Below are 27887 nucleotides of genomic sequence, written 5' to 3'. Positions count from 1 at the left end.
AATCCGTAAATGGGGGTGGTCTTTACACTTGCAAATAAGTTTAGAATGGAGCAGATAAGACTTTCAAATGTGGTTACTGTTATACTTCCTTGGACTTGGGCAAAAGACTGTAGGTTAAGGGCGAGAGAAGAGCCAAGCTGGGTAGGGAGTAGTTGTAGTAGGAAGAACACTGGAGCGGGTGTTGGGGGGAAGTAGCTACCAGACCTAGGGTCTTATTACAAGTTTGTCACACAGGGGTACTCTGCATGAACATGGCAGAGTACCATGCCTGCCAAACTCCCAGTTCTATTTAAAGTTAGGCAAATCATCATGTTTGCACTGGCAGAGTCTCCACTGGCTCTGCCTCTTCTGGCTTCATTAGTTGAAACCATAGACCAACGGCTCCAAGAACACCAGGCTATCAAAGGAACAAAGATATTCCACCCTATTTAGGGCAGATGTTCTGATGTACTTTTTCCTGTTTGGAAAGCCTCGCAGTCTAAACAAAAAAACAAAGAAGCAGTCGCAATATTCCTGCTTTTGGAGTTTGCATTTACAGAACAAAAAAAAGTTGCTGTGTGGCAGCACTGAATATTTCACTTGCACAGCAAAGCTCCAGGCCACCATGGTAGTGGCTCTTCAGAAGGCACAGAGATCTTGGCTAGGAAAGCAGAGATCTCTCAATATGTTTTGTTGAAGTTTGTCAAGACACCAGAGTACGCCCCTAGTTGCCTTGCTGGAACAGAATGCAGCCTGCCATGGTTAAGAAGGCACTTAGAGCTTTACATATAAAATCTATTTCTTGCAAAGTAAACAGTTTGAAACAGCTGTGCTAATATTTTAAAAAAATAGCAATCTACCAAATTCACACAGTAGAAGAATACGTCTCCTTTGCAGTGGCATAGCTTGACATCTGTTGAAAAGCATATGTTTCTTCACTCTGAAATATCATGCACTGCTAACAATGAAAGTGAAATGTGTGGAAGGAAAGCTAAGGAGGACAAGAGGATACTTCATTATTTACAGCCGATACTGCAAAGGTATTTTGATTCAAGAATTAAGTTTTGTACTTTTATATAGAGATGAGGACATTGGGTGATGAAAGGTAGGCCTGATCAGGCCTACTCCGGTAAGGCAGTATCCTGCCAACTGTTCTGTGAACCACCACGTTGTATGCAGCTTTTCAGGATGGCTTGGCTTTTAAGCAGGACCTGATAAGTGCTCAACTGACTGGAGACACCTCCAAAACGATGTGTAGGTTCTGCTTATGTTTTTCTCAGCACTACTGGACCTCCTGTGATTATACTGTTTTGGTATAAACACATACAGTGCCTTGGTGCACTCTGGCAATGTTTACACAATACTTTGTTTCTCAAGGGGGCAACATGTTTAGGCCTGTTAGGGTTTGCAATGGCCAAGGGTCAGAAGCTATGCCTGTAATGTCCTTCCTTCTTCCGCTCACCCCTTCGTTATTCACAGAGACCCATTTCCCTTCAAATGAACACCTGCATACTGACACCTACACTACAAGGATACAAGTTCCTGCTGTTCATATTCCTCAACTAACCCTATGGGTTTACCACCCTAACATGAACTATATTCCTCTATGCTACTACACATTCACTTCTGAATGGACCCCATAGCTCATATTATCTAATCTTTATTTCGATGGACTACTCCACCACTCCTTGCTGCACCCATCACAGCACATATGCCAACAGCTTCAACGTTTCTTCCCTGAGGTCTGCCGATTAACTCCGGGGATGCACACCTGGGTTAGTTATGTACCCTGTGTTGCATTGTGTTGCTCCTGAGAGAACCCCACCTAGCATATATGCTCAAGGTTTAACTCATTTATTCTGGGTTTTCCCACCCTCTTCTGTCCTGAGTGTACCTTATACATTTACTACTCTAAAGGGTTAGCTGAGTTTCTGTGGATTGTCAACTATCACTCTTGAGTCGGCCAGTAGTACCACACGGTTACTTGTGCTCCCTACTAGTTCCCCCACAGTGCTCCTTAGAAGACCACGCCTGGGATGTATCCTGAGGGTTTACACCTTTTCTGCATATAATTCCTGGGTTTCCCAACATATCAACCCATCTACTGGTTATCTCTGTTTCTATGGATTGACCCCATGGCTCTTGTTTTTTTATTTTATTTACTTTTCCAGTTTTATATAGCGTCAACAAGACAACTGGATTTCAGAGCATTTTACATAAGAAAAATGGAATACTGCATAGAAGCTGTTTACATGAGAACAGTTTCACTGCATACACGACTGAGGTTGAAGTTTTCCCTGAAGGCTGCCCGTATCTTTTCTTGTTGGACAGCACCTGATCTATATCTTAAGGGTTTAAATCATTCCTCCCGGTCCTGGTATCTGAGCTTCTGTTGCTCTAGGATAAGCAGAAAATTCACAAACAATGAAAGGCTCAGAATCATGTCAACATCCAGACAGAACCATCACCAAAATTCCCGTCTGTCATACCTAGCAACAGGTTCTACTACAAACCAATTTAAACCACACTCCATCTCATCTGCTATACATTGAAATTTATTATCCCACTCATCCCCTCTCCCAGATAATATCCTCTCTTCTTCTGTCCTGTCATACCTATCAGCTCCTTCCCACCAATATTTCCTCCCTATCTTCATGCAGCATGTTTCACTCATGGCTACCCCTCCCTACACTGTGCAACTTTCCCACCACTTAGTTCCTTCTGTCCCTCTCTCACCATTGTACTCAATCATCTCCATCATCTTTTCTTCTTCTTGCTCCATCCTCTAACTACAAGGCCACACTGCGACCGGCTCACCATTTCTTTACACCTTGCATGTTTCTCACCCATTGTTTCCATCATTGCCTGTAAACCTACCCTTCCCTCTTCTAACAATCACCTTATGCTGCCTCTTACTTATGCAACTACTCCTGGTTTCTATGTGTGCTATGCCTAAAGCTCCCTATTGCTCTGTTCTTTCTCTTCTGCACTAATCAAACATTTACACAACTACCCCAATCGTCTACTACCTGCCTGCACTCCCATCCCTCAGTCCTCCACTCCTCTCTCTTTTAGCTCCCATGCATCATTACCCCAAAACAAAAACCTACTAACACAGCACCCAGCTCTTAAATTTAGCCGGCCCGCTTAGATACTCCTGAGTGCAAGATTAATGAACGACAAGCATCTGAACACCAACAAACCATATTACATAGTCTCAGCCTGACATGCTGCAGAAACGTGGATAAGTCTGAATGTAGTTCCTATTCTATACAAAGCTACAAGCCAGTCTATAAGATATTTTTCAAAAATTATCCAGCCGAGAAGATTGGAGGCAGCTTAGACATAGTTTGTAAAACCTAATTTACGACTAAATATATGTAAGATTGCACTGTCACAAAATACACATCTCTACCTGTCCAGTGAACTCCCTCTCCAATCCTATCTTCGTTATTTTTTCTACTCTACAGACCTCCCTCACACAGCCCTGGATTTGCTTCCGGGAGTTTGTTCCAAGATTGACTTAAAAACTCCAATCTCACAATACTGGGAGTTTGAAATTGAAATGTTATCAGCTCTTTTGGTTTCAAAATAATTCTTTGTGTGCAAGAATATATGTAGATAAAAACAATTAAACCCTCTAAAACAAGACGATGCATGGTGCATTAAAGTGTATCTTCACAATTTAAGTATTGGCAAAACCAAAGGCTCTGGTGTTGGCTACCAACCTTTTTGCTTTGTCACTGCTTGATTTATTTTTCATGGCGGGAGACCGCTGATACTGTTTTCTGCAGCCAGGAGGGGGCCAGGACAGCAAGGCCCAGAGCACACTGCGGCCAGCACGTCAACGCTGCCAACACTGCCTGCACTTTGGCACCGGGAGGCACTTAAAGCCGCCGCAGCGCGGGAGACCGCCGATACTGTTTTTTGCACAAGGAGGAGGCTGGGACAGCAAGCCCCAGAGCACGTTGTGGCCAACACGCCAACGCCTGCACTTTCACGCCGGGAGGCGCTTAAGGCCGCCGCAGGTCTCTCGCAGCGCAGGAGACCGCCGATACTGTTTTTTTGCCGCCAGTGGGGGGGCTGGGACAGTAAGCCCCAGAGCACACTGCGGCCAGCATTCCAATGCCTGCACTTTCCTGCTGGGAGTTGCTTAAAGCCGCTGCAGGTCCCCCGCAGCGCATGGCGGGCGCGCCCGGGAAATGCCACCCCTCTGAGATTGCCCCCAGAATCAGTTGGGCCTGATGCCTAGACATCGCATGGACTGAGGTTAGTTCTCAAACCCCCTGTAGAGCATATACTGTGCCGTTGAGCCCCCCTCACCTTTCTAAATTGTCTGGTCCAATTTAAGTTTTGTCCAAACCTCTGGCCCTTGCTGGTATGTGTAAAGTGCTAGAGCACTAAATACAAGAGGAAACCCAACATCTTCCAACGTGCTGCAAACAAGCAGAATAATGGAGAAGCAAACCTGGCTGACAAAAAGCAAATGGCACTCCCGCAAACCTCTTCCTTATTGCAACTAACTTCTATTGACAGGATGCTCCAGAGGGCGATAGGAGTGGTGGACACTGAAATGAACTGACTGAAAGACGGCTATTGTCAGTCAAAGGGCTGTGTGACTACAGGTGAACCATTTAATGCTGATCTGCATCTGGGCGTTGCTTCACCACGGCCCATGAAAAACGGGAAATCCAAGCCAGCTGTGGGATTGGGGACCAAATGGAAGAAGGGTGTAGAGGAAACAACGGACACCAGTGACACTGGGGAGAGCAATTTGCCCAAATTAGGTTTGGCAAACATGAGAACTTACCCATACCCATAGACAGAGGTGTCCGTCAGGGCTGTGTCCTTGCCCCGACTCTTTTTTGCCTTTTCATAAATGGATTAGTTAAGGCTGTAACTGCAGGGAAGGACAAAAAAGCCCCCAAGTTGGCGAGCCGTAAAGTAACGGCCATGATGTTCGCTGACGACAGTGTTTTACTCTCAAAAACACCTATGGGTATACAGAGGTTCCTTTATAATTTTGAAGTCTTTTGCAAGGAAAGGGGGCTTGAGATCAATCTACAGAAAACAAAATTTATGGTGTTTAACTCAGGTAATAGGTAATAGTACCCGGCCAAATCCGTGTTTGGAAGGCAGACCCCTGGCGAGGGTGTCTGTTTTTGAGTACCTTGGCATTACGCTCACAGAAAAAATGGACTTGCGAGCCCAAATTAAGAAAGCCAGCTTGAAGCTGGCCCAGACAACGGGGGGCCTGACAAAGGTATTTTGAAATTTCATCCATAAACCTGTTGGCCCGGTAGTTAAAATATATAAAGCACAAGCAATAGGTGCTGCCCTTTATGGGGCTGAAATCTGGGGCCAGTGTCCATCTGGCAACATAGCAAAAATCGAGAACAGCTTTGCCAGGCAATTCCCTCCTAGCTCCCCCCCTTACACCGTGTCTGGACCTTGGGGTTAGATCAATCACAGACAAAGCCGCCCTTAGACCCTTTCGATTCTGGTGGCGTCTGTGGGCCACACCACAACTGGTTGAGTATAGGGAAGAGCTGAAAGAGGTGCTGAGTATACAAGGGGCGGGAAATTACCGTGGTTGTCTTTTATCTGGGATACATTTTTGACCATGGGAAGGGGCAATCTGTGGCACAACCCAGAAGAAACTAGTCCTACAGTATCAAGGAAGGATCTGAAAGGGAGCTACTGGGAGAACAAACGTGCCCACCTCCAGGGGAGCTCTACAATAGGCAAGCTTACCACAGTGCTTTTAGGAATAAAAGAACAGTACAGTACAGATTAGAGCCCATACTGGATGACATTAAACCAGCTCCTGCCAGGAAGTTATACCTGCAGTTCAGGCATGGGGTATTCCCACTGCGTACTTTTACTAACAAATGAGTGGGCTTACAAATTTTGGGTTGCCCGGCTTGTAATAACGCAGCAGAGACAGAATACCATGTACTTATTTTCTGCCCAGGATACAAGAAAGCGAGACAACGATGGCTGATCCACCTATGTAGAAACCTGGGAACCAGGCACTGCATAGAGGCTTTTAGGATATTGAAATATGATACTCGTCTCCCTGTTGTATTTTCGGTATCACAATTTTTATTCTCTATGTGGTGCACACGCAAAGCTCTCTTGAAGTTGACCCCCATATACCTTGGCTGATTATTTTACAGTATTTTTTATGGACTTTGGATGTCTTTGAACTTGTATGTAAATATTTATGACTTTTTTATGAGCATTTTTTAATATATTATTGATGTATGAGTCTGACTGGCCGCACTCTCAGGTAAAGTACCACTCATGGCGCGCAGGTGCGTATCCATGGGCTCGTCAGCCCCGCCGGCTCAAGGGAGCCTGAATACAAACAAAAGTCCGACTGGCCGCACTCTGCTCATCCTACCAGCGTGTTACCCCAGGGCACTGTGGTCCATGAAGTAGCGTCGGCGAATACGCCTATGCCAAAGTTTTCAGTGAAAGTAAGTGTCGCGTTAGCCATCCCTGGACACGTGTTTCGAGGTAGTTGCCTGTCGTCAGCAGGGAGCAGGTATATGTGTAGGGTTGCTGCGTAGGCTGCCAAAAAAAGTATTCTCAGGTAAAGTACCACTCATGGCGCGCAGGTGCGTATCCATGGGCTCGTCAGCCCCACCGGCTCAAGGGAGCATGAATACAAACAAAAGTCCGACTGGCCGCACTCTGGTCATCCTACCAGCGTGTTACCCCAGGGCATTGTGGTCCATGAAGTAGCGTCGGCGAATACGCCTATGCCAAAGTTTTCAGTGAAAGTAAGTGTCGCGTTAGCCATCCCTGGACACGTGTTTCACGTATTGATGTATATTCGGTTTTATGAATACTGTACATGCATCAATAAGCTCAATGGTGTTTTCTGAGCTAGGGCGTATGCTCATGTAAACAGTTTTTATATGATAGGCACAAGCACTTTATAAAAAGCTATCTTAAAGGAGGGCCAGCGGGTTTGAGCTCGTGCTTACGAGGACTACGTCGTGCTTACCTTTGCTTGTTAATGTTTTCTGTATTGCACATATATCGCACATGCACTTTAATGAGGTTATTGGGTTTAGGCTGGCCGAAATATAGATTGCCTTCATGTAATACTCACGTGATGCATATGCATTCTTGTGAGTCGAATGGATTTCCTATTTATTATTTTATCCTTGAGTCGAATTGTATTGTATTACATATATACTTTTATGGTCACATTGGCTGGAATAAAGTTTTCTGAAGTGACAAAACTTTATTGTTGGGGAAAGTGCTGGGCCATCACTAAAATAAAACAATTTGGCTAAAAGCAAAAATATTTTGGTTCTGAAAAAGCACACACAAGTCCTTCTGGCTGAATGGAACCGCTTTGTGTGCAGGTGTACTCCTTCTGAAACAGCAGAACACCATCACTCACAGAGAAGTTAGCCAGTAGCTAAAATGGGCTGAGCAATTGCCCCATTGTGTAGCGTAAGGAAGATGAATGTGAATGACAGATCAAGGGAAGAAGAGGGTTGGCTGAAAGCACCTATAAGTAAGTATATTTTATATGTAATTTGAGTAAAATCAAAAGATTTTGGCTAATGCTAGACCTAAAAGTTCACTGCTTAAAATTAATGCCATGTCAATTTTAAAAGTGAAACTTGCTCTAGGATAGATACACCCAACATCGACAGATGGTCTATGAGTTTCGCAAGGCAAAAGAAGGGAAAGGTAACTTCTCAATATCAGTACAGCTCAAGGCACAGGTAGAGAAGGTGGATGTCTTATTTAAGTCTGTCCCCACTGCAACATCACTGCAACATCTCCCGTTGTGAGGGAAGACTCGGGCATAATACAGATTGGCAGTCGTATTATTTAGGGAAAGGACATACGCTATCATTCAGAAGATACAGTATCAAGCATCTGTAAGAGTTTCTCCTTATCTTCCATGCCCCCTGGTACTTAGCCACTGCCCTTGTGACGTTAGAATCAAAGACTGCCAATAGGCACATCGCTCTTTGTGTTAAGGATGTCACAAAGATTTAGGCATATTGGCCTTTTTATATAACATTACACATCAGGTACAGCAGTAGAGAACTAATCAGGTCCTTAACGCCTTCTCCTCGCCTGGGTCCAACACCCCATGGAAAATGATCTTGTAGAAAAAAGACAAACAATGTCTTTAACAAACCATGTAAAGAAAAACGTTTTAGTTCTCTGTTCCAGAATAAAATATGTTTAAAATTTGATCAGGACATCAAATCATGTCTTTAGTTAATAATTTTTGGTCGACATGGGAAACTTGTTTTTTTTCAGAAAAAATATGTGCGAAGATAATATCAAGTTCTTAATTTAGACCTGCAAATATTTGTCTCCACATTATTGACTTGCACTAACTCAATAAGGTTAGTAAATGTGAACAATGATAAATGTATACTTTGATGTGCATGTTTATCTTGATGATATACTGGTAAGTGTTATTTAGTCTATGTGTACATCGACACTCCTCCCCTAGGTATTTTGACATACAGCAAAAGGATGGAAGTTGGGATGACCCATTGACAAGATAATATAGGAAGCACGTTGCCCCAAAAATTCTATTGATGACATTAAAGTATTATTGTAATGAAAAAGATACATTATCATACTTATTGTTTTTAACAAAGCGTTAAAGAAAAAAATAACTTAAACCACTTTCTTAAAACAAAAATACATGCTTCAAGAGGGGGTGGTATACGTTTACCAGGGCCGGACTGGCCGTAGTGGGCACTGGGTCTTTTCCCGTTGGGCGGCCAGGATGGAGGCCGGTTTTGGAGCCCTGGGGGCCGTTTTTGTTACCGAGGGCAGGTTTTGCTGCATAGCTGCAATATCAGCCCCCTGTAACAAAAGCAGCTTCCGTGTTTTCCACGCACACCCCCACCCTCCACGCCCCCGCCACCCAGCAACCGGTCCAACTCAATTGCCAGGCCCGGTTTGCATTGCCTGACGCTTGCAAATTGAGAGACTAATGGTTCAACGTTTCTGTGCTAATTTACTGAAGTCAATATAAACCACATCAGCGGAAATTACTGTCATAGGCTATAGTGTTAGAGGATCCAGAGTGGTAGTACAATAAATATAATAAAAGGTTTTTGATTTGGTGACTAGACCTGTTGATCAATAAAAAAATTAAGAATAAAATTCAGTTAGACTTCATCGAAGCCTCCACATCAAAGAACTGTAAATATGGTAAATAGTCTTCGAACGGAGTTATGCTGGACAGATTTGGAAAGGAATTGAGTAAGTTAGAGTCAGCAGAACCACTAGATAGATAGATAGGCTGTTGTGAGGAAAAGGAGGTGAGAAATGGAAGGCCAAAGTAAAATGTAAGCAAAGTGTGCATTTTTCTTAATACTACAAAAATCCCACATTAGAATGATAAAGAGAAGGATGGAAAGAACTGTGGTTAATTTAGAAAATCTTAGAGAGTTGTTTACCAAGATACACATAGGTTAAATGCAACCAACTGCTAAGCCATGCAGCTAGGGGGCAGGGATTGTGTGCATTAGTGCTGGACAACAGGTTATGCCTTAAACGAACCAATGGCTACAAGGAATGTTGAGGAATGTTGGGTTCGTGGGGTGAGCTACAACCAGCAAACAAATGAGAAGTTGTGGTATTAAGTCTTGTATTTCATCACCTGGTCCAGCTGCTGTTGCCGCTTCCTAAGCTGTTCCTCAAGCTCTGTCTTTGGCCTTAAGGCTTCCTCCTCCTTCCTGCGCTGACTCAACTGGCGTGTCTCCATCACTTTCTGCAGCTCTGGTTTATGTTCTGGAGTCAGCCCCCTGTGAGGGTTAAAAAAAGATGAAGTTAGAGTGGGTTATAGCATATGAGCTTGTTTTGGATTGTCTTTCTCAAACACCAAGAAGAGCTGAGCACATATTCTCCCCCCACCCCCACCAGTCGCACAAAAAAGAAAGACAATGATGTTTCTTTTGCTGAGAACCCTGCATTTAGGGTGGTCATGTTTCCTGACCTGGATCTCCACGTTACTAGCAGGAGGCATTCCCGTTGTTCAAATGTTGGTGTTGGATGGCACCCTTAGTACTGGATTACAATGAAATTGAACCATGCGGCCACTCTCCCAGTGGGAGTACATACCTCCGGTGAGTGATGAGCAGCTCCCTGTGCATCTCTCTGTGACTCCTCGAATCTTTCACTGGGTTCAGAAGCTTCTGAGGCCTGATAAATTCATCACCTCCAGTCTCCGAAGTGCTGCGCTCTGCCTCAGGAAACAACCATCGCCAACACGGGTTAAATAGGTGGCTTAAAGCACAGTACTTTTCTTCATACCAAAGGAAGAATGCTAAGGAAGATATTTAGGAATGCTAGAAACAAAATGCAGTGTTTAAAAAACATTGCAGCTGATGGATAAAATAACGTTTCAAACTCTGTAAACATGTGAACATTGTAGTTGATAGATAAGATATTTTCCAGTCCCTCAGTCTGAACATTATGGCTGATAGATGAGATCTTCTCAAACTCCGCTAACAACTAAATGCTGCAGCTGGTAGATGGGATACTTTTCAAACTCTGCTAACATGTAAAGACTGCAGCTGATAGAGGAGATGTTTATCAAGCCTTCTAAAATACAAAAGATGGTGTCTTGTGGTAAGGGCACTATGTTTCCAGTCATGGACTTAGATTTTAGAACCTGAGGTGTTCTGGGAGTTGTAGTCATAAGTTGATTTCATTATCCTAATTTGACTGATACACCTAATAACAATGAATTTAATAGAAAATCCCTATCGCCCTGGAGAAAACCCTGTTTGGAGTTGATAAAAAAGTTCAGCTTGACTTGCATACACCTGTCATGATTGTAGTTTAGTAGGACTGCATGCCTCAGGTAAAAGGGCTTTATCTCAGTAACAACCATTGTCAACTCTGTAGACTAATTAAGTGGTTTTCAACACCTCAAAGGCTGATAGCGTCACTTATCACTAAAACCTGTACACAGAGCCCCATAGAGCAATGCAGTGTGTCTGCCCAACTCTAATTTAGTGATCATCTTTAGAATCGTGTCAGTGTTCATAGCACATAATTCAAGCCAACGCAGTCTGATATAATCCATACTTAGTGGTGGCTGCTCTACTAAGGCGGAGGAGCTACGCCCCACTGGAAAGATAAAATTATAAAACCTCCAAGTCAATATCGTTTTATTTTTCAAAAGGCTCTGAAGGTGTCAGGCGGGGTTGCCTACAGAGCAGGGGGAGGACTAGTGAGCACTCTCTAAATGCGCATGGCTGTTTGGCTGGCCAAACAGTCATGCTCACTTAGCATGTTCTCCTCCGACTGTGTTTTACAGCCGGGCGGAGAACATGCACAAGCTCCCACTCCATGTCTGAGACCAATCCAGATGCTGCTGTCATGGTGAAAGCAGCATCCTGATTGGCTAGGGTAGTCTGCTACCTCCTCGATCAAAGAGGACAGAGGAGAAGCGGCAGGCCAGCAGAGCAGGTAAGTTAATTTTTATGTTTTTCTTAACTGCCCGCCCACCACTACTGCCCCACAGCAGCCGCTCCTGTCCATACTTTTCATCCTCATTATTCCCCAAAGAGGGTGAAGTAAGATATGTAAGAGGATGCTATCACTGAAGTCTATAGAAGTGGATTACATTTCTGAGGTTGAGGCGCTAAGCACAGAATCCAGTTTCCAAGACTGATGGTGATAAGAGCTTATAAAGGTTTGCGAAGTGGGTGATTGCAAGAAGTTAATTAAGAAAAATCTATTTTCCAGAAGTTATTGTAAATTAGTTAAAAGCCAGATTCCACGAAGCCAATAAACAAAATTACTTTAAGAATGTGATCATGCCCGCCCCCTCAATTGCCGCTTCCCAGGTAGAATTGAGAAAGGGTAAATAGTACCCAGATGAGCTTCAGCATGTGGCATCGGCTTTACGGGTACACCGCTGCGGACATAATTTAATTCGAGTGAACACAGAGATTAACAGACAGACTAGCACGGAAGGCAGGGCCCTGTATAGGGATATTGAACTGCACGCAGCACGGGGTGATAGCCACATAGAAGCCAAGCATGGTTCCCATACACCCAAGGTAAAATAGAAGTTACTACGGTCTTGTCATCACCAGTGCCTATTGTCCAGAGTCTAAAGCAATGGTTGATTGTTGAATGCCTCTCCTTGAACCTTCTTTGCTCCACTGGTGCTAGATCATTTTGATCTACCCAGTCTTATATATACTGAAGTATTAGTTTGGATACATTTCCAAGCCTACGCCTATTAAACTAATTAGACAATAATGTTCAGGGTCTGCTGGGTGGTTTTTCTTCAGAATTGGCTTGACCTTTCCAATTTGGAGGAAAAAACACAGTATTAGTAGCTGCTTTGAATGCTAGTGCAAAATTGCTGGCATATCATCTGGGCCTGCTTCCCTTCATAAATTAAATGAGGATATTTCCTTTTTTATCACATTTTCTGGCATGTATGCTAAGAGTTCTTCATCTCATCTATACCACTCAGACTTGGAAAGCCTGTTTCTGACTACATAAACCTCAGCCAAATGTCTGACCCTGTATTCTTTGTGGACAATGCAACTAAATGTACTCCTATCATTGTCTGTTCCTCTCTGGACCAATTACCAAAATGTTTTTATACCCTGTGAGTCTAACCCACCGATCATTTCATCCCAATTCGATTGATAAAAACACTTCTTATTTCTCTTTATTAATGCATATTGTGCTCTGATTTCACGAGTTGCCTTATGCCCTTCATCATTTGGTATTTGTTCCTTTTTTTGTGTTGGCCTTCTCAATTTCTTTTTTAAATCCCTGCACTGTGCATTATATCATGCTGGTGATGTATGTGTTTTTTTTATACCTTTTAGATTTAGTCTGCTTACAGTTTGTTCAGCAAATTGCTTGGCAGTCGAAAACTCTTTTTATCATTGAAAAGTATCAATATAAGATATTATCATGGACAGTATCCCTACTTTCAGAGTCTCTTGATGTTTGAATCTGAGCAAAAAGAGCTAATTCAGAGCAACTTTCATGGGACAGTGATCACCCCCGTTTATGTTTAGTACCTGGCAATTGATTCACAGTTCAAAATACCATAGTTGAATAAATATGTAATCAATGGGACCTGTCCGATTAGCTTGAAGGAATGTTTTTTTGTGCTGGAATATCTACCCCTAGGCGCCTATTAATGCAGATAAAGCTCCATTAGCTAAACTTTGTTGCATTTCTCTTGCACATTTAGAGACAATGCATATGGGAATACTGCAGGAGGAATATTGTAAAACTGCAAGCATAACTGACTAAGCATGGCCCTCATATGTAGGATTTAGATGCAAATTAAACATCTCCCAGAATGACTACATCCAAATTTTTTACATACCACTTACATTGCATGGATCTGGATTGAATGAATGCACCTGATTAGTATTGTACTGAGTTCTAGTCATTGCCACATAATCATTCACAATGATCATTGCTTCAATTTGTGCTCAGTTTTTATACAAGTGTAGAACCCATGCTTGTATCCTTTTACATTTTGGACTGAATTGCTTGAAACCTTTTGCTATTTATGTTGAGACAAGGGTCAATAATCTTCCTCAGAGGCACCCCAGGCCCTTAAGACTTGCTTCAATAGAAATTTGAGCAAGTCCATCAAGCACAGAAGTCAGAAGATAACCAAGTCTCCTGAAAACAAATTATTACATTTTCAGATAAGGCTTTATTAAATAGTCCAAGTTTATCAACCCATTCAATATATCAACATTCGAGGAGAAAATTCCTAGGTTATCGTGAGTGCACAGTACCTAATCGATGCTCCTTAGGCTTGTTGGCCCGACTTTCTGGTTGCCTCTTATGCATGCCTACCAATTATGACCTCTGAGATTAAACCAATCTAGATACTGAACTTTAAGAGTGTGACTTAAATCTTGATATTGTAATATCTTACTGTATGTGCTTGTCACCAACCAATTTTTATTAAGATGTTTCAGTAAATTATGTTTTTGCAAAATGCACAGCGGCCCTTTCGTTGTGTTCAAGATCTGTGTGCTGTCACTTTTGATACGTGTGTTGTTTTGATCAAATCATACAAGCGCATGTTTTGTACATGAAGCAAAATATGCTGCATTTTTAGCACAATGTTGAGCTCTAGATGTTTTTATATTACAGGCCACCTCCCCTCACAGCAGCCCACTTCCAGTCTCTGATTACAGCTTTACCTCCAAGCACTGATTGAATGTGCCATTGCTTTTGACACTGTCTTTTAGCTAGGTTCACAGTGCACAAATTCTAGCATCCATAGTAAGTAATCATTTTTTCTAAAATTAATTAAAAATATGCAGTAGTTTTATTCAATAGTTTCATTCATTGTTCAATCTATTTCAAAAAGAGAACATTTAGGCTTAACATCATAGTTACATAAGGAATACAAAATAGTAGGATTAATCAAAGCCTAAAGCTCAAAGTCTCAATTCTGCTTCGAGCGCATATTCACCAGTCATTGGCAAGAAATAAGTAAGGATTTAGATCTGGTTCTGTTGTCCTCAGTCGATGAAGAGTTCAGTTTATAAATGTAACTATATCACTTTTGTTTGAAGATCTTCACCATTTAGTGAAAATCTCCCTAAGAAAAGATTAAGCCATTAAATGGTCAAAAGTTTGAATGGCAATATTATTAATTTATAGTTTACAAAAACTGGGTATACCCCGGCACATTTGAAACTGAACTCTGTGACATTGTTTTGTCAAGACTAATAAGGCAGACATTGCTCTTAGCACAGGAAACACAAGAGATTTCATTTATGAAAACATTCACTAATTTATTACATTGGTATCAGAAATCACTCCAAAAAATATTTTTGAATTTGTAGGGACGGAAGCACTTGAATCTCGATGATACATTCAAATATTAAAGTCTCTATAATTGTATGAAAGTGGTCCAGTCCTTGATACAGAACACGAAACAGCCAACACGCGTTTCATCACATCCGTGACTTCCTCAAGGCTCTGAAAGAATGTATTTCTTGTAGAGAATTAACGGCTCGCCAGTAATATTACGTGATGGATTTGGAATACTTCATTTAAGAGTCGACTTGATGAGATTAAAATCGTGTCAAGGGCCACTCTTTTGTCTTGATTTTAGCGAGAGACTGAAAAGGACCTGACCAACCTTGACAGCAGGGAGATTCAACTTCTTTCAAGCAATGCTGTTTCTTTTTGTCCAGTGGCACTGTAGGAGATGGTGAAGTAGGATGCTGTATGCTGTTTTCTAGCAGAAGCTAATATGACGGAGTCTGGAGGTCGATCAGACCTCACCAAAAGAGGGGATTTATCATAGTCCTCTTATGAGAAGAGGTGTGGCGCAGCGGCCAGGGCGACTGACTCCGAAATCCGGGGATCAAGGTTCGATCCTCGGCGCCGGCGGCAGATTAGCCTAGCACCATGTGACTCTGGGCAATAGCTTGCTTAATCTTCCCGACGGCCCCCAGCGCCTAGAGACCCTTACGGGTGATTGTTCGCGCTTTACAAATGTGGATTATTATTATGAAGCCGTGTAAAAATGTAATTATGGCTACCTACCTGTTTCGTTCGTCAGCAATACTTAAGATACAGACTTATCATAGTCTTTTAGAAGCCATGTTTGATTTGTAATCACGGCTTTCTACGTCCTTCACTATTCTCGAATTTCAAAGACGGAAGTTACCCCAGTCACAAGGCCTTACTGAGTGCAAAACTCACTATTAAAATCAAGATGAAAGAGTGGCCCTTGACACGATTTTAATCTTATCAAGTGCTTCAGTCCCGACAAATTCTGTAACATTTCTTTGAGTGATTTCTGATACCAATGTAATAAATTAGTGAATGTTTTCATAAATGAAATCTCTTGTGTTTTCTGTGCTAAGAGCAATGTTTGCCTTATTAGTCTTGACAAAACAATGTCACAGAGTTTAGTTTCAAATGTAATGAGTGCCGGGGTATACCCAGTTTTTGTAAACTAGTTTCACAGGTCACTTTCGGTTACCTGTGTCTTTTGCACCCAAGGTATTGGGGTGCTGTCTATCCTGAGTGGCACCACTTTGACTTATCTATATCATTCGATTTCACTTTGTATTTGGCAGCCCATTTATAATTGTTTCGGTTATTTATGTGCAATGACTTTATCCACCACTACCGTCCCTTGATCTTATTATTAATTTATAATGGGCTGCCACAGATGTCTTTAGATCCATTGAAGTGTGATCTAAGATAATCGTATCGTCTGCATTTTGCATAGACTGGATAAAAGAGGTGTCTATTTTAGGGGGATGACATCCATGCACTCTCATGGCATTTGGTATGTGAGCTATAAACAGTCTAAAAATAATGGTGCCAGAGCACAGTACTTGCCTGAGCCCTCTGTTGGTCATTATTCTTACTGAAATATGGGCATTGTGTGACAGTTTAATCTGAAGCCATATGTTCAGTACAGGAGTTGAACCCTCAGCAGTGATGGAAAAATGCTTCATCCTGCTAATTTTGACTTAAGTCTAGTGCGGCCTGCTCCGTCAAAGGCCATGCGGTGGTCAATAAAGCACATGAACAGTTTACATTTTTTTACTTTTCACTCCCTCATGGATTAGGATAGAGAAGGCTAGACTATTATCAATTGTATTGCTGATTCCTCTAAACCCTCTTTTACTGAATCACGATTAGGAAGCCTCAAACTTCAGATAGTGATTACTAACGGGGTCGCAAATAGACCTGCCTCATGAATATTAAAGAGGTGGGTCGCAATTTGCAGCTCATTAGAAATTGCAGCCATCACAGACTAGTGGCCTGTTGGGGTCAGCAGACCACAATGTCTGTGATTGCTTTTTAATAAAGCATTTTTTTTTTTATGTTGGAGAATGGGATGCATTTTCAAAAAGAAAATGAAATGCTTAAGTTTCATTTTTTAAGAGCAGGCAGTGATAAGTTTCATTTTTTAAGAGCAGACAGTGGTACTGGCTCTTAAAAAATATTTGTTTCAATATTCACAAAGGGGAAGGGGCCAGGCCTATAAATTGTGTTATTCTTACCCACTGATTCTCTAAGTGGGCCCTCAAGCTTCCCAAACCTGCTGTTTGTACTGTTGTCTTAAGGATCTTACCTCTCCTGCTAAAGGAGAGTTTTAGGGGAGTTTCCTGGTTTCTCAGAAGTTCCTATTCAACCCCTCCTTTTTCTGTTATTTCAGACTGTGTGTACTAACTTTAAATGGAGGGCTGGGTGTACCTGTCTTGCGGCCAGGTATCACCACCTTTGTGATGTTGGCCCAAACAGTACTACAGTTTCCTAGAAGACACCATCTACTATAATCCATTAATTATTATGTCTAGAGTTGCATTAGACACCAACATGCATTTTAGGTGGGGGTAGGCTTTGACTTCATCTATTATCGTGAAGTTTTGATGTCTCAGTGATTTATACGTTAATTGAAGTAGTTGTACAGCATGTTCACTCTCAATTCTTGATATAATTTTTAATCCTGAGAAAAAGCTGAAGTACTCTACAGATACAAATGTGTACCACTTTACATTGTCTTAAGAATTATGTGTACACCATATGTGTATCAGTCAAAATCCTGCCATTCAAAGACCATAGGTTAACAGAGTGTAAAATCTTCAGCAGTTTATTACTCTGCATGTCAAACTGCTGTTAAGGGAGGGAAGCAACCAAAATAACCCAGATGGATTCTGGATACACAAAGGATAACTCATCTGTAAGCTTGTAAGCCAAATTAAAGATTGAAATCCCTGTAAATACAGTGCACATGTCCCTCTTACCCTCTCAAAGTAGGTTAAATGAAGAAATCATGTTTTGTATGTTGACTGATTTACAGTTGTTAGCAGAATGGAGATATATTTTCATTAAAAGGAGCGAGCACAACCCCCCACCCCTGCTTTTCCATGTGAGCTGCAGTGCCTGCAGATAATCGCAATTTAAACCGATTGTATGTTTTTTAGCAGATTGAGGGAATTTGTTACATAGATGCACAATCGCCCTTTGGCTTTCCTCTTCTCTTTCCTTTCCTGGCTTTTACTCAGTAATAACAATACCCCAAAACTAGGGAAGGATCTCAGCACTGTGATTCTTGTATACATATTATTTCTTTTGAAAACAAAAAGGATCAGGTAGTTTCATCACTAAGTAACCTTGCCAGACCCCTACGTTCCACAAAAGCAGTGAAAGTGAGGTTAGGGGAGCACCAGACTTTACCAAAGAGGCTGATGGGGTGCTACCTCAACTGAGGCAAGCCTCTTAAAAAGTGGTGTAACAAGCCATCATTACTGGCTTTTTGGCAGAAATGTTGTCCTATGAATGCCTGCCTCCCTGCTTGTCTGCACCATTTAATTGCTCATTTGTCAGTAATTAAACTTGAAGTTAATGACTTTTAAGACTGACTTATGGTTAGTTGTAATGGTTATGCTTGGCACTGTGTTAATAGAAAGTGACTTCAGATTATCCACCAATGTTTTTTTTTTTTTTTTGGTTTTTTTTTTTTTTTGTGCGAAAACCTTTATTGCACATAAAAACTCAATACAAACATGGGCCTACAACTACCAGGGCCGGCCGCTAATATATACGTGTTCAACAACATCAAGGCAGTAATAGGCCCCCTGGGGCTCACCGAATTAACAAATTACTGTGTGCACCTCAGAGGTTATCAGGATACAGAAATTTTAGAAATACAAACAAAGAAAGAAAAATAAAATAACACCAAAAAGCAAGGCGGAAACCATCGAAAAGGGGGCGTCTAACCACAGCCGGGGGACCACACAATACCTACTCCACCCTCGGGTGGTAAACGAGGATGGTCAAGGGGGAGGTGGGGGCGACGGGAGAGCCACAACCATCTACAGGTAAAATGTAATAGTCTGGGAACCTCAGGATCAGGGGGACAAGGCAGCATCAGATGTGTCCACGAGGGGGGGTGTGCAGATGTTCCCTCGGTACGCGTTCCACTGACCCCAGATTCTACCCCACGCCTCCGGCTTACCCCGAGCCACATACACAGTCTTCTCTCTGCACATGCACCAATCCATGTTCTCCTTCCATACTGACACGGTGGGAGGCCGCCGGGAACCCCAAAGCTGTGCGATGTCCCTCTTAGCAACCATGTTCCCAAGGGCCGCCCACCGAGTCTGAGCCGCATTATAGTCATTAGGCTCCCACACGTTCAGCAAACATCGGCGAACCTCAGGCAACAGAGCGACCCCAGTGACACATTGCATGACAGCATGCACCCGGCGCCAATACTCCGCCACCTCACAGCACTCCCAGAGAACATGGAGAAAAGTGGCGCTGAGCCCACAGCCGCGCCTACAGAGCCCGTCTGCAGAAAAACCCATCAAAACTAAACGAGGGCCCGTCACGTAGACACGGTGGAGAATTTTAAGCTGGACAAGACGGAGACGCGCGGGTATAGCCACCTCCTTAGGGGAGGACAGCGCAGACTGCCAATCCTCATTGTCCAGTTCCACCCCATCCCCGATCCACGCCTCCCAAAGACGCACGAGGAGATCCGCCCGAATGTTTATTAGTTTTTTATAGATAAGGGAAATAGTACTGTCGGGCAAGTGACCGTCGAGTATGCGGTCCTCGAGTGGCGAAGACACAGGGACTGCAGTCTCAGCCCCGAAGGCCGAGAACAAGGCGTGCCGAACCTGAACGTACCGAAAGAACTCCCTCTCACTCAATTCGTACTCACTCCGCAGCGCAGCAAAGGATTTAACCGCACCCTTCACCCAGAGGTCACCTACTCTGCTGATGCCAATCGTGTCCCAACGCTCAAAGCCCTTCGTCGTCCAAAGGCTTCCCAGTCTTTCAGACGCAAACAAGGGGGTCGCACCCGTCAAACGATCATTCCAGCCCATGGCCACATTCGCGGCCTTCCACGAGCGTACTGCAATCTTAGTGGGACTGGTTAAGTTCCTCCCAGCCGATCGAGAGTAAAGCGCTCTGTTAAAGTTGCCACCAGGCAACAAAAATCTATCCATTTCGAAAGCCGGATTCGGACCAGGTGCGTACGTTGCGTGGTTAATAGCAGATAGCTGGGAAGCCCAATAGTACCTCCTGATGTCCGGGAGCGCAATGCCCCCGTCATACCAGGGGAGAGTCAGTTTTGCAAGAGCAATACGTGCACGGCCATCCCAAACAAGTCTCCTTTGTAAGCTCTCCACTTCCCGGAAGTAGGCCGCCGGAATAATATCAAAGGAGTTCTGAAGTGCGTAAAGGAATCGGGGAAGAGACATCATTTTAAAAAGTTCCGCACGTCCGAGGGGAGACAAGGGAAGCTTACGCCAACGGGCCACGTCTAACCTCAATCTCCGAAGTGGAGAGAGGAGATTATGCTCGTAGCGGACAGCCGGGTCCAATGAGACGTACACCCCCAGGTACGTAAAGCCGGAGTGCGACGCCTTAATGGGAAAACGAGAAGGCAAGAGAGGAAAGCCACCGGACATAGCATAGACACAAGATTTGGACCAGTTAATGATCAAACCAGAGTTCTTGCCGAAGGAAGTGAGGATGTCAAAGAGCACATTGAGTGACTTACGTGGTGAGGTGAGGTACAAAAGAATGTCGTCCGCGTACAACGAAACACGATCCTCGAAGCCAGGAGCCCACTGGATCCCTCTTATCGACGGTTCCCAACGAAGCCAAGCAGCGAGCGGTTCCAAAGCCAAAGCGAAGAGCAGGGGAGACAACGGACACCCCTGCCTAGTGCCCCTCCCAAGAACGAAAGGCCGGGAAACCCTACCATTAACGACAACCTGTGCCAACTGAGCAGCGTATAAGAGTTTAAGCCAACTAATAAATCCCGCCCCGAAGCCAAACTTTGCCAGGGTGGCCCAAAGATACGGCCATTCTATCGTATCAAAGGCCATCGTGGCGTCCAAGGAAACCAAGATGGCCGGCTCTGAAAGATATTCCGCCCTTGCAAGTACGCCATGTAGGCGCCGCAAGTTAAGGGCCGTATTCCGGTGCGGGATAAAACCGGATTGGTCCGGATGCACCAGATCACAAATAACAGTAAGCAGGCGGTTAGCAAGAACCTTGGCAAGGATTTTCGGCTCGGCGTTCAACAGAGAAATAGGCCTGTACGAGGCACAACGGTCCCGAGGCTTACCGTCCTTGGGAATCACGACTATAGTGGCCAGACGTTGGTCATCAGGGAGAGAACCAAGTTCAAGCGACTCCGAAAACATACGACAGAGAAATGGCGCAATTTTATCCGGTTGCAGTTTATAGAGTTCAATCGGGAGTCCGTTGGGGCCCATAGCCCTGCCTAAGCGAAGGGAACGAATCGCGGTAGCAATCTCGTCGACCGATAGTGGGGCATCTATCTGCTCACGCTCATCCACCGACAGGCAGGGCAAAGCAATATCCTTCAACAAGTGACGAGAGTCAGCCTCCTCTCTAGCAGACACCGGGGAGTACACAGCACAGAAGTAGTCAGCAAAACACTCCACAATCTCACCAGGGTCAGTCACACTTACTCCCTCCGACATCTGAAGCATGGGGACCACTCGATTCACTCTCTCCTTCTTATCAAGCCAAGCAATCAATTTACCCGCCTTATCCCCAGCATCATACAGTCTACCCTGCTGTTCCCTATACATTGTCCGAGCAGCATCCGTAACAAGGGACTTATATTCGAACTGCTTCAGGCTGAGGGCGTGGAGCCCGTCCTGAGTGACACCCGCCCCCAAGGCAGCCTCCAACCCCGATATCTCAGCCTCCAACGCAACCACCTCCCCGTTCTTAGCTTTCTTGGCCTCCACGATCAGGGACAGGGCGTGTCCTCGGAGAACCGTTTTGAAAGCCTCCCACAGGGACACTGAGGACAAGACGGACCCCTCATTCTCAAGAAAATACTGATCAAGCGACTTAATGAGACACTTGCGAATCTTGGGGTCACGCAAGTACCAGGGGTTAATGGGGGCGATCCGCCCGGCGGATCGCATCCCGGGATCGAAGAGGAGCCACAATGGGGAATGATCGGAAATGCCCCGGGCCAGGTGCTTAACCTCCCGGACTCGGGTGGTCTGGGCCGCGGGCATAAGAAAATAATCTAGTCTGGAGAGACTCCCGTGGGCCCCGGAGTGGAATGTGTACTGACTCTGTGTCGGATGTATCAACCTCCAGCAGTCCACTAGACCGAAAGTGTCCAAAAACCCGCCGAGCCACGCCTGGGCGGCAGAGAGGGCTCTGGGGGGGTAACGATCCAACTCGCCAGAAATCACGGAATTAAAATCCCCACCCACAAGCAAGAGACTGTCAGGAAGTTCGAGTAACATACGACCCACATCCGAGAAAGTGGAGGTCTGGAGGCCCGGGGGAACATAGACCGAAACCAATGAAAGAGTCTGCCCCTCCCACCGTCCAGTCAAGGACGCATAGCGCCCTCTATCATCAAGAGTGACTTTGTCAATCTCAAGCGGGAGGGAAGATCGCAGCAAGATCCCACCCCTCTGGATCCAGTGGTGAAGCCAGAGTGTGCAACCAGTCGGTAGCCCCCCCTGTTCATAGCATGACATACATTGCCCACCAAGTGCGTCTCTTGAAGAAATACCACATCAGGGGCCAATCGGCGCAAATATTGCAACACAACCCCATGTTTGATACGGTCCCCCAATCCGTTGACGTTCCAAGACATCAGTTTCAACCCGTCCCCCCCCCATCCCAACACAAGAAGCTGGAGTCCCCGGGCACGCAGCCAGACACCTGAAACTGAAAAGGAACAAACACACCGCCTTGAAAGGAAAAAACACACAACCCAACAACCCCTGCCACCCTCCCACCCCCAGATCATTGCAACTCCCCCCACCCTGCACCCCTGCGGACTATACAGCCCCCCCAACTTGCAGTGTGCCTGTCGCCCTAACAATCCCATTCTACAAAAAGACCCTAGAGGAGGAAAGGGCCCCGTCCCCGCCCGCACCCAAACGAAACATTAATAGACAAAATATACAGTTGAAGTAGAACCTGGCTGGGCGCAGAAGGAAATGTCAAAGTGGAGGACCAAGAATCATTCCTGCAGAGGCCCTCCGCCCTCGGCACCGCCAGTACGCCCGGGTCATTCGCCCCGGTCCGGCAGGGAATCCAACCAGTCATTCACGGTGTCAGGGCGTTCAAAAAAGATAGTCCGATCTTCATATTCCACACGAAGCCTGGCAGGGAAAAGCATAGAGTATTTGAGTTCCAGATCTCGAAGAGGGCGCTTCACCCCCTGAAACCCCATTCTCTGTTTCTGAACGAGTTGGGTGAAGTCCGGAAAGAAGTTAATGGAGGAATTCTCATATTTAACTGGGCCGTGCACCCTTGAGGCCTGCAGGATCGCATCCCGGTCTCTGTAATGAAAAAGTTTTGCAATGATAGGCCTCGGGGGAGCTCCTGGTCGAGGCCTACCGCCCGGGACACGATGGGCACGCTCCACGGCGAAAAACTTGCTCAGGCCTGAAGGAGCAAGATGATTGAGGATGAGATCTTCGACCATGAGGTCCACCGGACGAATGTCGGAAGTCTCCGGTACACCTATGACACGGATATTGTTGCGTCGTGCCCGACCTTCGAAATCCTCCAGCCGCCGGGACATCGTGTTGTTTGCCGACTTTAGATCGCCAAGAGTTGCCTGGAGGTCTGATACATCCGTAACAAGAGTGGATGTCCTCAAGTCCAGCGACTGAACCCTCTCGTTAGTCTTAGAGAGATCTGCCCGAATCAACGTAACATCAATGGCAACCGTGTCAATTTTACGGGCCAGAGCCTCGTACTGCTGGGCGATGGTCTCCCTTATGCCGTTGATGGCGCCCATAACGTCCTGCAGCGACAATTCCGTGGGGACGAACGGGCCCCCACCGGAGTCCTCCACAACGGCACTTGCTGGCCCGGGGGATCCTTTACCCTGGGTATAACGATCCATGATGTTACTCTGGACTGGTCCCCCACGCTGGGATGTCTTGGTCCTCCGTTTCTCGGGATCCCCCTTGCCCGCCATGTTGAGCAATGCTCACCGGTGGGGTCCGCCCGGACCGATAGCTAAGGGGCGCCAGCAGATCAGACACAGACTGTCCGAGGGCCCGCTCGAAAGAGTTGAGAAAAAGGCACAAATCAGTCCAGTACAAAGGGCGGAGGACGCCCCAGCCGCGCGAAGTAGCTCCTCGATCAGGCCATGCAGAAGTGCAAAAGCCAAACTGAAAGTGGGGGCGCGGTCATTGGCAAGGCTCCGATGCCGTTGTTGTTCAACTACTCCCCGGCCCCACGGTTCACCAAAGCACCGGGCACAGCTTCCAGGTGGGCCTCCAAAATGCAAGACGCTGTATTTCAGGTCTCCCAGGTCCGATTTACGTTCTGAAAAGAGTTATGGATTCAGCCAAGGTTCATCTTCCAGAATCCGTCCACAAATCCAGGATAATGTCAGGATAAGTTGCGAGGAGCGGCAATGGTCCGGGGAGCGCTGTGCTCACGCGACCATCTTGGATGCGCGCGAAGCTCCTCCCCTTATCCACCAATGTTAGTTTAGATATAATAATACCCCAGTGGGCAAACAGATCCTTATGCCTCCATATCAGATTAGCAGTTTCTGGGTTGGCTGACATAACTTTTGTTAATTCCTTCCTGGAAATATTGACCTGTCTATGAATTCAATTCTTTCCTCAGTGCTATGGGTGGTCAGGGCTTTCAGATGTTGCTGTGAGTGTAGCAGCCTGAGGATGCTCTCTTTGTTCAATATATTAGGCTGTCCCCTTGAGTTATATTCTGGTGTGATGAAGAGAAAGTGGGGTGCTCTTCTGTTTTTACAGTCCTTCCAGCCCGTAGCTGCTGCTGCTGTGTGGTGTTTTCGTTACGCTTGTTAAAAAGTGGATGATCACTAGCCAGGTTCTGCTGGGATGAAATTTGGATAAAAGGTGGGAAAGACCTAACTGATTTGGAGGCTGTGAGGGAATCATAAGTTATGTTGTTTATAGATTTTAATTTAGTTGGCTTTGAGTTTATAATTAGGCATGGGCGGTAAATTCCGTTCCGCTTGCAGAATTTGGGTAATTTCGCGTTCCACGGAGAACGCGGAATTGCCCAAAATTCTGCGTTCCGCGGCTTTGCGGAATTTTTTACTTGTTCGCGTTCTCAAAATGAGTGTTTGCGAGATATTTCCCCCCGAGCATGCAAACAGCGTTCGCGGACAGGAAAAAAGCATTGCGAACAAGCAATTCTGCGTGCTCACGGAGATTTTTTACCATTTCGCGGAGCTTTGCGTAGCGCGACTACGCAAATTCCGCCCACCCCTATTTTTAATGCCATACTGTTTAAGGCTGTTTGCAGTGTCAGTCGACTTTTGGTCACTTCCAGAAGCCGGTAAACTTGTAGGTGGCTCAGATTTGAAATCTAGAATATATTGTGAGGATTGTGGGGAAACATTTATTGTTTCTGGTTGGCAATCATGGTTAGAATGTATTGATTCCAGGGCTTCCAAATGGTTGGAGAATCCTTCGCTAGACCTTATTGAATTCCATGACATAATTAAGATAGGTTCTTCTTTACCCTGATGGATCTTCAGAGCAGTTTGACTCCAGCTCTTATGCCTTACCACTGGCTCAATTATAGTGGCTGTTCTATTCATCTTGGTAGCTCCTTTTGTTACCCCCTCACAGCGATTAGTCTTACACTGCATTGAAAATATTGGATATATTTTTGTGTTTGGATTACTTTTTATGGAGCCGTTAACAAAGGTGTTTATTCTGGTAGTCTTACTGGATTTGCAAAGCGCTTCGATTGTTTTCTAGTCCATGGTTTTTATGTCAGCTGGGATGACCTCAAGTGGATCTGCCACAGTGTGGGATTGATCCAATGAGTTTTTGACTTGGTCTTTTAAGGTGGAACTTGCATGGCAGTTAGGGGACTCTGCTGAGGTAGTCTCCCGTATGATTATCGACCCTTAAAGGTTTGATTCCAGTTGAGGCCCCATAATTTTCAGGTCAGGTGGATGATCCTGGGATCTTTCATCTTTATGCGAAACTACCAGCTTGTCAATTATAGGGCAGCAATTATATGTTGGTTGAACCACCCTTGACCCTTTCCTGATGGAAGTGAAGTTGGGGTTTAGGTTAGGCAGTTTTGCGTCTATGCACATGACACAGTAGCTAGTGTTTGAAATAAATCATTTTGGACATGCAATTTCTCAGACTACTAGTTTAAGACTCGGTAGTTCCTTCCAAAGAGCAGCATTCGGTGGATAATGTTTTGTTTATATTCATTTGGCTATTCCCACTCAGATGATTACAATCTATGTTCAATATGGAAGAGATGGACTACTCGATTTGGGAGGCAAAAATGTTGAAGTCAGATTTCATTAAAAAAATAAAAAAGAGTTGTCTTTAGTGTTTGCTGTGGTGGCTTTTAATGGAGTAGAAATGTCCTTTCCTGCTTCAGTACACTTTATTGTCTTTGTCTTTGACTGACGTATTATACAGCAGATGTTGGATATCTTGGGCACTTCTGTCCTTAGTAGGTGGTGAAGAAAGTTGCGCTGGGTTGCCCTTCACAGCAAGAATTTTAGCCTCAGTGGTCAGTGTTTCATGACATGGTACCTCTTTGAACTCCCAAGTTAGTAATGGTTAGTTGTGGAGTGAGCAGGTTATCTGTGGTGAGGTGGTTACATCCGAGATCGTCATGGTAGGTGAGACTAGAATATTAATGGTGTTTTTATTTATGCCACATTTCTTGAAGAAGCGGTTGCCTATGAGAATTTCACAGTTAGGGCGAACACCCTCACTAGCAGTACAGAGGATCTGCCCCTGAAGCGCATCTCTACTTCTGGCTACCACTTTGTGCATCTGGTCTGCTATGAGTTTTTCCTGGTATGGACTATGAAGTCTAGTGTGTAGTTCTTAAGGCTAGTGTGTCACAGGAGGGTGGATTAAGTAAGGGTAGAGGACCTCCACCTGAAATATGGTGGTCCTTGATTGAATTAAACATTGCCTAAAAAAATGATCCGACTGCTGTCTCTATCCACAGCCTGATATTGGACTCACAGTCTAGTGCAAAGCATCTAGACCAGTCCAGTGGCTCCTGGTGCTTCCAAAAGTTTATGGTTCAATTGTTCTCGACTCTTTAAATCCATGTCCAAGTGACCCAGCTTAGTTTGAGTGTACAACTGGTCCCATTGTCAATTGGCACGTGCAACTTCCATGGACTATAATAAGTTCAAACAGTGCAGCAGATGTAAGTCCCCAGCTGCCCCCAGAAACTGTTGCAGCAAATGATTTATGCAGCATATTTGAGAACCCTGAGCTGGGGTCTCTAGGGGCTGAATAAAAAAGATGGAGTGGACTTAGCTTGGCAGCTGCCTGTCCACTCCGACCTCAGTGAAAAAAAACAGTAAGCAGTCCTTTTTTCTGCTTTGACTACTGAAATGTTAATTTTGATCTGAAATATGGACATGTTTTTACATGCTGGGCACAACTATACAAAAACAAATCAAGAATGGAATGTAATTTGCGTAATTTCATATTTAGCACCATGTGACACCATATTTATGAAATGAGAATATAACTTCAGAACTTATGAACGTTAGACATAAATATGTTAAGTCGTACCGAGCATAGTTGACAAAATGTTGTGATCATTATGATGGAACATTTTTCCCTGTTCTCCTTCCTTTATTTGCATATATAAGGGACATGCTTTATTTACAATGGTGCTCCAATTTGTTTGATTTTCCATTCAATTTCATTTTGTGAATGCCGTGAAAATTGTAGCTTGATGAAGTCCACAGTGCTTCGGGAAAAATATACATGTTGCTGAGTATAACGCAAAAGCTGAATATTTTTCAAACTTATATTTCGTTGTTATTTAGTTTTTGATATGTTTCTGTAGTAAAGACGCTGCAGACAGGG

General features: G+C 44.5%; 1 pseudogene; it reads right to left on the bottom strand.

The window, feature by feature from the left end:
- Positions 1-27887, bottom strand: part of LOC146871535 (protein FAM107B-like) — a 37765-nt pseudogene that overhangs the window by 8836 nt on the left and 1042 nt on the right.

This window comes from Triturus cristatus, chromosome 1_1 (genome assembly GCF_964204655.1).
Source record: "Triturus cristatus chromosome 1_1, aTriCri1.1, whole genome shotgun sequence".
NCBI lineage: Eukaryota > Metazoa > Chordata > Amphibia > Caudata > Salamandridae > Triturus > Triturus cristatus.
The sequence above is the reverse complement of the archived record's forward strand: the minus strand, read 5'-3'. Positions and strand labels throughout refer to the sequence as shown.